Consider the following 10,854-nt stretch of genomic DNA (forward strand, 5'->3'; position numbering starts at 1 on the left):
TCAAACTGGGTTAACCCACTCCTCAAGCCATATGTGCCAGGCTGGGGGCTCACCCTGCGGTAATCCTTTCCTCATGCCATATGTGCCAGGCTGGGGAGTCACCCTGGGGTAACCCTCCCCTCAAGCCATATGTGCCAGGCTGGGGTTCAGACTGGGGTAACCTTCTCCTCAAGCCATATGTGCCAGGCGGGGGTTTACACTGGGGTAACCCTCTCCTCAAGCCATATGTGCCAGGATGGGGGTCACCCTAGGGTAATCCTCTCCTCAAGCCATATCTGCCAGGCTGGGGTTCACACTGGGGTAACCCTCTCCACAAGCCATATGTGCCAGGCTGGAGGATCACACTGGGGTAACCCTCTCCTCAAGCCATATGTACCAGGCTGGTGGACACTCTGGGGTAACCCTCTCCTCAAGCCAATTGTGCCAGGCTGGGGTGTCACCCTGGGGTAACGCTCTCCTCAAGCCATATGTACCAGGCTGGGGTCAATGGGTTGACCCTCTCCTCAAGCCATATGGGCCAGACTGGGGGGACACACTGGGGTAACACTCTCCTCAAGTCATATGGGCCAGGCTGGGAGGTCAGGCTGGGAGGTCACCCTGGGGTAACCCTCTCCTCAAACCATATGTGTCAGGCTGGGGGTCACCCTGGGGTAACCCTCTCCTCAAGCCATATGTGCCAGGCTGGAGGATCACACTGGGGTAACCCTCTCCTCTAGCCATATGTGCCAGGCTGGGAGTCACTGGGGTAACCCTCTCCTCAAGCCATATGTACCAGGCTGGTGGACACCCTGGGGTAACCCTCTCCTCAAGCCAATTGTGCCAGGCTGGGGTGTCACCCTGGGGTAACACTCTCCTCAAGCCATATGTACCAGGCTGGGGTCAATGGGTTGACCCTCTCCTCAAGCCATATGGGCCAGACTGGGGGGGGGGGTCACACTGGTTTAACCCTCTCCTCAAGCCATATGTGCCAGGCTGGGAGGTCACCCTGGGGTAACCCTCTCCTCAAGCCATATGTGTTAGGCTGGGGTTCACACTGGGGTAACCCTCTCCTCAAGCCATATGTGCCAGGCTGGGAGTCACTGGGGTAACCCTCTCCTCAAGCCATATGGGCCAGACTGGGGGGTCACACTGGAGCAGCCCTTTCCTCAAGCCATGTGGGACAGACTGGGGGTCACCCTGGGGTAACCCTCTCCTCAAGCCATATGTGCCAGGCTGGTGGGTCACCCTGGGGTCACCCTCTCCCCAAGCCTTATGTGCCAGGCTGGGGTTCACACTGGGGTAACCCACTCCTCAAGCCATATGTGCCAGGCTGGAGGATCACATTGGGGTAACCCTCTCCTCAAGCCATATGTGCCAGGCTGGGGGTCATTGGGGTAACCCTCTCCTCAAGCCATATGGGTCAGACTGGGGGGTCACACTGGGGTAACCCTATCCTCAAGCCATATGGGCCAGCTGGGCTGGGGGTCACCCTGGGGTAACCCTCTCCTCAAGCCATATGTGCCAGGCTGGGGTTCACACTGGGGTAACCTTCTCCTCAAGCCATGTGTGCCAGGCTGGGAGGTCACACTGGGGTAACCCTCTCCTCAAGCCATATGTGCCAGGCTGGGGGTCAATGGGGTAACCCTCTCCTCAAGCCATGTTTGCGAGGCTGGGTGTCACCCTGAAGTAACCGTCTCCTTAAGCCATATGTGCCATATGAGTCACACTGAGGTGACCCTCTCCTTAAGCCATATGGGCCAGGCGGGGGGTCGCACTGGGGTAACCCTCTCCTTAAGCCATATGTGCCAGGCTGAGGGTCACACTGGGTAACCCTCTCCTCAAGCCATATGTTCCAGGCTGGGGGTCACTGGGGTAACCTTCTCCTCAAGCCATATGGGCCAGGCTCGGGGTCACACAGGGGTAACCCTCTCCTTCAGCCATATGGGTGAGGCTGGGTGTCCCCCTGGGGTAACCCTCTCCTCAAGCCATATGTGCGAAGCTGGGGGTCACTGGGGTAACCCCCTCCTCAAGCCATATGTGCCAGGCTGGAGGATCACACTGGGGTAACCCTCTCCTCAAGCCATATGTGCCAGGCTGGGGGTCATTGGGGTAACCCTCTCCTCAAGCCATATGGGTCAGACTGGGGGGTCACACTGGGGTAACCCTATCCTCAAGCCATATGGGCCAGGCTGGGGGTCACCCTGGGGTAACCCTCTCCTCAAGCCATATGTGCCAGGCTGGGGTTCACACTGGGGTAACCCTCTCCTCAAGCCATGTGTGCCAGGCTAGGAGGTCACACTGGGGTAACCCTCTCCTCAAGCCATATGTGCCAGGCTGGGAGGTCACACTGGGGTAACCCTCTCCTCAAGCCAAATATGCCAGGCTGGGAGGTCACACTGGGGTACCCCTCTCCTCAAGCCATATGTGCCAGGCTGGGGGGTCATACAGGGGTAACCCTCTCCTCAAGCCATATGTGCCAGGCTGGGTGGTCACACTGGGGTAACCCTCTACTCAAGCCATATGTGCCAGGCTGGGGTCACTGGGGTAACCCTCTCCTCAAGCCATATGGGCGAGGCTGGTGGTCACTGGGGTAACCCTCTCCTCAAGCCATATGGGCCAGGCTCGGGGTCACACTGGGGTAAACCTCTCCTTAAGCCATATGGGTGAGTCTGGGGGTCACTGGGGTAACCCTCTCCTCAAGCCATGTTTGCGAGGCTGGGGGTCACCCTGAAGTAACCGTCTCCTTAAGCCATATGTGCCATATGTGTCACACTGGGGTAACTCTCTCCTCAAGCCATATGTGCCAGGCTGGGGGTCACTGGGGTAACCTTCTCCTCAAGCCATATGGGCCAGGCTCGGGGTCACACAGGGGAACCCTCTGCTCAAGACATATGTGCCAAGCTGGGGGTCACTGGGGTAACCCCCTGCTCAAGCCATGTTTGCCAGGCTGGGGGTCACTGGGGTAACCCTCTCCTCAAGCCATATGGTCCAGGCTGGGGGACACTGGGGTAACCCTCTCCTTAGGCCACATGTGCCAGGCTGGTGGTCACACTGGGGTAACCCTCTCCTCAAGCCATATGTGCCAGGCTGGGGGACACATTGGGGTAACCCTCTCCTCAAGCCATTTGGGCCAGGCTGGGGGTCCCCCTGGGCCTGGGGTAACGACATTCCCGGGTCTCCTGCAGGAGAGGGAGCCTTTCAACGTGGAGAGAGGGGTGCAGGGCATCGGTTCTTCAGCAGCCGGTGCTCCTGGAACATGGGATGGAAATGTGCGAGTTTGGAAATAAACCAATGACAGGTTGTTATGTAACATGCAATGCTTAAAAGTGAAATTCCACCGTCCTCCGACAAGGGCATGGGTGCGCCCCACCCGCTTCCAACCCTCTGGAGGGCTAATTTCTCAGTGCCCTTAAATCCCTGGTAAAGGGGCGGCTTGCTTGGCACAGGGCGGCCTGCTTTTAACTGTTTATCCTGCACTTGGCCGAATGGATTTCTAATACTTGTGCAAATGCTCATATCTAATCTCTTATCATAAGTGATGGCTGACTGGAAAAATAAAGAGAACTAGCTCAGAGTTAGAAGGGCAGAGCGAGATTAGATGCCCCTGGCCCACCAGAGTTATCATCAGCAACCAAAGAGCACGGCAAAGGTGCTGAACAGGGCACCCTCCAGCCACACTGCCCCCTCCTTAAAACCATGAGTGTCAGGGGGTGCCCAGGGGGCACCCACCCGGGAGTCAGCCCATGCCAAACACTACTGGGAACTTCAATGCCACAGGAGCTTAGCAAATACATCAGCGCTCTCTGATCATTAGTGAGTGGTAGGAAGACTCAAAAGGATAATGTGTGAGCACCACTTGTCGTTTGTTGCACTTCGTATTAGCATAAATACGGTAATCGGAGCATGCCTTGAATCCTTGGCACAAGGTTACAAATTAATTATAATAAAGGAACTAGAAAACATTCTAGCTCGAGATATGCTCTCGCTTTGCTCTCTAATAGAGTTGCAGTCAATTATTTCATCAATTTGTGCTTGTGTTCCGTGTATTAAACTGAAGACATTCAAACATGTTTTCAGTTTTTAATCGCTTGAAGGCAAAAAGTCTATCATAGAAAATCAGTGCCACCATTAGGGTTGCCAATGCATTTTGGATCGAGTCCGTCTTCAGGGCTAGGGCACTGATAAATCGGCCGTCTGGCCGATAGCTGCATTATCTGAAGGCACGTGCAACCTTTCTCGTGTGCGTGAAATCCAGCATGCACTTGTCTGTACTTTCAGAACCGGTAAACAGCCAGCCAACAACAAGAGACGAAGACGATGGATACCTCACAGATTCTTAACCTCACAAGCACAAATGGATGAAATAACTGACTGTAACTCTATCAGAGAGCAAAGCGAAAGCATACCTCAAGCTAGCATTTTTTCTAGTTCCTTTATTATAAAGAGGTAGGAAGACCCCACTGGATGGCCACTGAGACCACCACTAGTTCCTGAGAACCAGGAGTACCAGGGGGTGGTCCTGCAAAAAGCATTCACAAGTGTCTGAGGACCCTGAGATACCCTCAGATCTTGGAACAGTGCTAAACATCAATTGCTCAGAAGGAGTGGTGCAACTCTAGATGCATTAGTCACTAGTTGTCTAGAAGGAGTGGTCCAACTCTAGATGCATTAGTTGCTAGTTGTCTAGAAGGAGTGGTCCAACTCTAGATGCATTGGTCGCTAGTTGTCTAGAAGGTGTGATCCAACTCTAGATGCATTGGTCACTAGTTGTCTAGAAGGAGTGGTCCAACTCTAGATGCATTAGTCACTAGTTGTCTAGAAGGAGTGGTCCAACTCTAGATGCATTAGTCGCTAGTTGTCTAGAAGGAGTGGTCCAACTCTAGATGCATTGGTCGCTAGTTGTCTAGAAGGTGTGGTCCAACTCTAGATGCATTGGTCACTAGTTGTCTAGAAGGAGTGGTCCAACTCTAGATGCATTAGTCACTAGTTGTCTACAAGGAGTGATCCAACTGTAGATGCATTAGTTGCTACTTGTCTAGGAGTGATCCAACTCTAAATGCATTAGCCGCTAGTTGTCTAGAAGGTGTGGTCCAACTTTAGATGCATTAGTTGCTAGTTGCCTAGGAGGAGTGGTCCAACTCTAGATGCATTAGTCGCTAGTTGTCTAGGAATGATCCAACTCTAGATGCATCGGTCACTAGCTGTCTTGAAGGAGTGGTCCAACTCTAGATGCATTAGATGCTAGGTGTCTAGGAGGAGTGGTCCAACTCTAGATGCATTAGTCGCTAATTGTCTAGGAATGATCCAACTCTAGATGCATTTGTTGCTAGTTGTCTAGAAGGAGTGGTCCAACTCTCGATGCATTAGATGCTAGTTGTCTAGAAGGAGTGGTCCAACTCTAGATGCATTAGTCACTAGTTGTCTAGCAATGATACAACTCTAGATACATTAGTCGCTAGTTGTCTAGAAGGAGTGATCCAACTCTAGATGCATTAGTCACTAGTTATCTAGGAGGAGTGGTCCAACTCTAGATGCATTAGTCGCTAGTTGTCTTGAAGGAGTGGTCCAACTCTAGATGCATTAGTCGCTAGTTGTCTAGAAAGAGTGGTCCAGCTCTAGATGCATTAGTCGCTAATTGTCTAGAAGGAGTGGTCCAATGCTAGATGCATTAGTCACTAGTTGTCTAGAAGGAGTGATTGACTCTAGATGCATTAGTCACTTGTTGTCTAGAAGGAGTGGTCCAACTCTAGATGCATTAGTCGCTAATTGTCTAGAAGGAGTGGTCCAACTCTAGATGCATTAGTCACTAGTTGTCTAGAAGGAGTGATCCAACTCTAGGTGCATTAGTTGCTAGTTGTCTAGAAAGAGTGGTCCAGCTCTAGATGCATTAGTCACTAGTTGTCTAGAAGGAGTGGTCCAACGCTAGATGCATTAGTCACTAGTTGTCTAGAAGGAGTGATCGACTCTAGATGCATTAGTCACTTGTTGTCTAGGAGTGGTCCAACTCTAGATGCATTAGTCGCTAATTGTCTAGAAGGAGTGGTCCAACTCTAGATGCATTAGTCGCTAGATGTCTAGGAATGATCCAACTCTAGATGCATTAGTCGCCAGTTGTCTAGAAGGAGTGGTCCAACTCTAGATGCATTAGTCGCTAGTTGTCTAGGAGTGGTCCAACTCTAGATGCATCAGTCGCTAGTTGTCTACAAGGAGTGGTCCAACTCTAGATGCATTACTCGCTAGTTGTCTAGAAGGAGTGGTCCAACTCTAGGTCCATTAGTCATTAGTTGTCTTGAAGGAGTGGTCCAACTCTAGATGCATTAGATGCTAGGTGTCTAGAAGGAGTGGTCCAACTCTAGATGCATTAGTCACTAGTTGTCTAGCAATTATCCAACTCTAGATACATTAGTCGCTAGTTGTCTAGAAGGAGTGCTCCAGCTCTAGATGCATTAGTCGCTAGTTGTCTAGAAGAAGTGGTCCAACTCTAGATGCATTAGTCGCTAGTTGTCTAGAAGGAGTGGTCCAACTCTAGATGCATTAGTCGCTAGTTGTCTAGAAGAAGTGGTCCAACTCTAGATGCATTAGTCGCTAGTTGTCTAGAAGGAGTGGTCCAACTCTAGATGCATTAGTCGCTAGTTGTCTAGAAGGAGTGGTCCAACGCTAGATGCATTACTCGCTAGTTTTCTATATGGAGTGGTCCAACTCTAGATGCATTAGTCTTTAGTTATCTAGAAGGAGTGGTCCAACTCTAGATGCATTAGTCGCTAATTGTCTAGGAATGATCCAACTCTAGATGCATTACTCGCTAGTTTTCTAGAAGGAGTGGTCCAACTCTAGATGCATTAGATGCTAGTTGTCTAGAAGGAGTGGTCCAACTCTAGATGCATTAGTCCCTAGTTGTCTAGGAATGATCCAACTCTAGATGCATCGGTCACTAGCTGTCTTGAAGGAGTGGTCCAACTCTAGATGCATTAGATGCTAGGTGTCTAGGAGGAGTGGTCCAACTCTAGATGCATTAGTCGCTAATTGTCTAGGAATGATCCAACTCTAGATGCATTTGTTGCTAGTTGTCTAGAAGGAGTGGTCCAACTCTCGATGCATTAGATGCTAGTTGTCTAGAAGGAGTGGTCCAACTCTAGATGCATTAGTCACTAGTTGTCTAGCAATGATACAACTCTAGATACATTAGTCGCTAGTTGTCTAGAAGGAGTGATCCAACTCTAGATGCATTAGTCACTAGTTATCTAGGAGGAGTGGTCCAACTCTAGATGCATTAGTCGCTAGTTGTCTTGAAGGAGTGGTCCAACTCTAGATGCATTAGTCGCTAGTTGTCTAGAAGGAGTGGTCCAACTGTAGATGCATTAGTCGCTAGTTGTCTAGAAAGAGTGGTCCAGCTCTAGATGCATTAGTCGCTAATTGTCTAGAAGGAGTGGTCCAATGCTAGATGCATTAGTCACTAGTTGTCTAGAAGGAGTGATTGACTCTAGATGCATTAGTCACTTGTTGTCTAGAAGGAGTGGTCCAACTCTAGATGCATTAGTCGCTAATTGTCTAGAAGGAGTGGTCCAACTCTAGATGCATTAGTCACTAGTTGTCTAGAAGGAGTGATCCAACTCTAGGTGCATTAGTTGCTAGTTGTCTAGAAAGAGTGGTCCAGCTCTAGATGCATTAGTCACTAGTTGTCTAGAAGGAGTGGTCCAACGCTAGATGCATTAGTCACTAGTTGTCTAGAAGGAGTGATCGACTCTAGATGCATTAGTCACTTGTTGTCTAGGAGTGGTCCAACTCTAGATGCATTAGTCGCTAATTGTCTAGAAGGAGTGGTCCAACTCTAGATGCATTAGTCGCTAGATGTCTAGGAATGATCCAACTCTAGATGCATTAGTCGCCAGTTGTCTAGAAGGAGTGGTCCAACTCTAGATGCATTAGTCGCTAGTTGTCTAGGAGTGGTCCAACTCTAGATGCATCAGTCGCTAGTTGTCTACAAGGAGTGGTCCAACTCTAGATGCATTACTCGCTAGTTGTCTAGAAGGAGTGGTCCAACTCTAGATCCATTAGTCATTAGTTGTCTTGAAGGAGTGGTCCAACTCTAGATGCATTAGATGCTAGGTGTCTAGAAGGAGTGGTCCAACTCTAGATGCATTAGTCACTAGTTGTCTAGCAATTATCCAACTCTAGATACATTAGTCGCTAGTTGTCTAGAAGGAGTGCTCCAGCTCTAGATGCATTAGTCGCTAGTTGTCTAGAAGAAGTGGTCCAACTCTAGATGCATTAGTCGCTAGTTGTCTAGAAGGAGTGGTCCAACTCTAGATGCATTAGTCGCTAGTTGTCTAGAAGAAGTGGTCCAACTCTAGATGCATTAGTCGCTAGTTGTCTAGAAGGAGTGGTCCAACTCTAGATGCATTAGTCGCTAGTTGTCTAGAAGGAGTGGTCCAACGCTAGATGCATTACTCGCTAGTTTTCTATATGGAGTGGTCCAACTCTAGATGCATTAGTCTTTAGTTATCTAGAAGGAGTGGTCCAACTCTAGATGCATTAGTCGCTAATTGTCTAGGAATGATCCAACTCTAGATGCATTACTCGCTAGTTTTCTAGAAGGAGTGGTCCAACTCTAGATGCATTAGATGCTAGTTGTCTAGAAGGAGTGGTCCAACTCTAGATGCATTAGTCCCTAGTTGTCTAGGAATGATCCAACTCTAGATACATTAGTCGCTAGTTGTCTAGAAGGAGTGATCGACTCTAAGGCATTAGTCGCTAGTTGTCTAGAAGGAGTGGTCCAACTCTAGATGCATTAGTCGCTAGTTGTCTAGGAGTGATACAACTCTAGATGCATTAGTCGCTAGTTGTCTAGAAAGAGTGGTCCAACTGTAGATGCATTAGTCGCTAGTTGTCTAGAAGGAGTGATCCAACTCTAGATGCATTAGTCGCTAGTTGTCTAGAAGGAGTGGTCCAACGCTAGATGCATTACTCGCTAGTTTTCTATATGGAGTGGTCCAACTCTAGATGCATTAGTCTTCAGTTATCTAGAAGGAGTGGTCCAACTCTAGATGCATTAGTCGCTAATTGTCTAGGAATGATCCAACTCTAGATGCATTACTCGCTAGTTTTCTAGAAGGAGTGGTCCAACTCTAGATGCATTAGATGCTAGTTGTCTAGAAGGAGTGGTCCAACTCTAGATGCATTAGTCGCTAGTTGTCTAGGAGTGATACAACTCTAGATGCATTAGTCGCTAGTTGTCTAGAAAGAGTGGTCCAACTGTAGATGCATTAGTCGCTAGTTGTCTAGAAGGAGTGATCCAACTCTAGATGCATTAGTCGCTAGTTGTCTAGAAGGAGTGGTCCAACGCTAGATGCATTACTCGCTAGTTTTCTATATGGAGTGGTCCAACTCTAGATGCATTAGTCTTTAGTTATCTAGAAGGAGTGGTCCAACTCTAGATGCATTAGTCGCTAATTGTCTAGGAATGATCCAACTCTAGATGCATTACTCGCTAGTTTTCTAGAAGGAGTGGTCCAACTCTAGATGCATTAGATGCTAGTTGTCTAGAAGGAGTGGTCCAACTCTAGATGCATTAGTCGCTAGTTGTCTAGGAGTGATACAACTCTAGATGCATTAGTCGCTAGTTGTCTAGAAAGAGTGGTCCAACTGTAGATGCATTAGTCGCTAGTTGTCTAGAAGGAGTGATCCAACTCTAGATGCATCAGTCGCTAGTTCTCTAGAAGGAGTGGTCCAACTCTAGATGCATCAGTCGCTAGTTCTCTAGAAGGAGTGGTCCAACTCTAGATGCATTACTCGCTAGTTTTCTGGAAGGATTGGTCCAACTCTAGATGCATTAGTCGTTAGTTGTCTAGAAGGAGTGGTCCAACTCTAGATGCATTACTCGCTAGTTCTCTAGAAGGACCAATGTATTCTTTATCGCTTAATGGAAACCAGGAAGAGCATGAATTCATGTGTTGCATATCACTCTAAATCTGGAATCAGACAGTGTGCATCTTGTGAATTCATGAATCACTTGGAATCAATGCGCTACAGATGGGATTATCGTCAAGGACACAACTAGGCAATAGAGTCTTTCGCAACTAAAGTATTCAACAACTATTTCTTTGGTTTCTTTCTCTCTCAATTATTCTAAGTCTTGACTCTTCATCACTAGTTATCTGGCACCTCTTCCAGGGCCATCACTCACGTCCGGTGACCTTGCAGGTTGTTTCTCTTTTTCATCAATTTCTTCCTGATTAATAAGATGGGCTTTTTTAAATAATGAATGTTATGTTTAAACTGTGATGGTAGGCATGATTGTTTATGAATGGACAGTGGGTAATTTAACCGCGTCACTCTTATTTTTATTGTACAGGTGGTGAGGGGGTGACTCGGGTCACGAGCCCCTTGATCAGAATGCATGTTTTCAGTTAAGTACTAAGTCTCTGGTGCATGCAAAGTGTTGCTGTTTCACTAGCACTCCTGCCCCCAGCTTCCACTGTGGGAAGGGGGGAGGGGGCTTTTGGTAGGCCCGGGGCTTTACATGCATGCCCTGGGCTCTTAGTGCCCCTTGGCATTTGGAATTGCTCTGCAAGCAGCAGCCATGGAAGACAGAGCAAGGGGGGCGGGGGGCAACCCCGCGCACTTTGTGGCAGATACCAGCCCCCTCCCAGAGAGTGTCCTGCAGTACATGGCACATGATTGCATCTCCCGCGTGTCCTCCGAGATCAAGGCTTTCCTTTGCACTCTCTGACGCCCTTACTCCCTGTTTCATTGATAATGGCCCAGTGGGCCAATAACCCACTGCAAAGATGGCTGTGCGCCCTCCAGCTGAAAGGTCAGAATCCTGGACTAGTCTTTGCACTAGTCTAGTCTTTCATGAGGGCCACTTAGTGCTTT

This window comes from Ambystoma mexicanum, chromosome 13, assembly GCF_040938575.1.
Source record: "Ambystoma mexicanum isolate Mex_15411 chromosome 13, UKY_AmexF1_1, whole genome shotgun sequence".
Classification (NCBI taxonomy): domain Eukaryota; kingdom Metazoa; phylum Chordata; class Amphibia; order Caudata; family Ambystomatidae; genus Ambystoma; species Ambystoma mexicanum.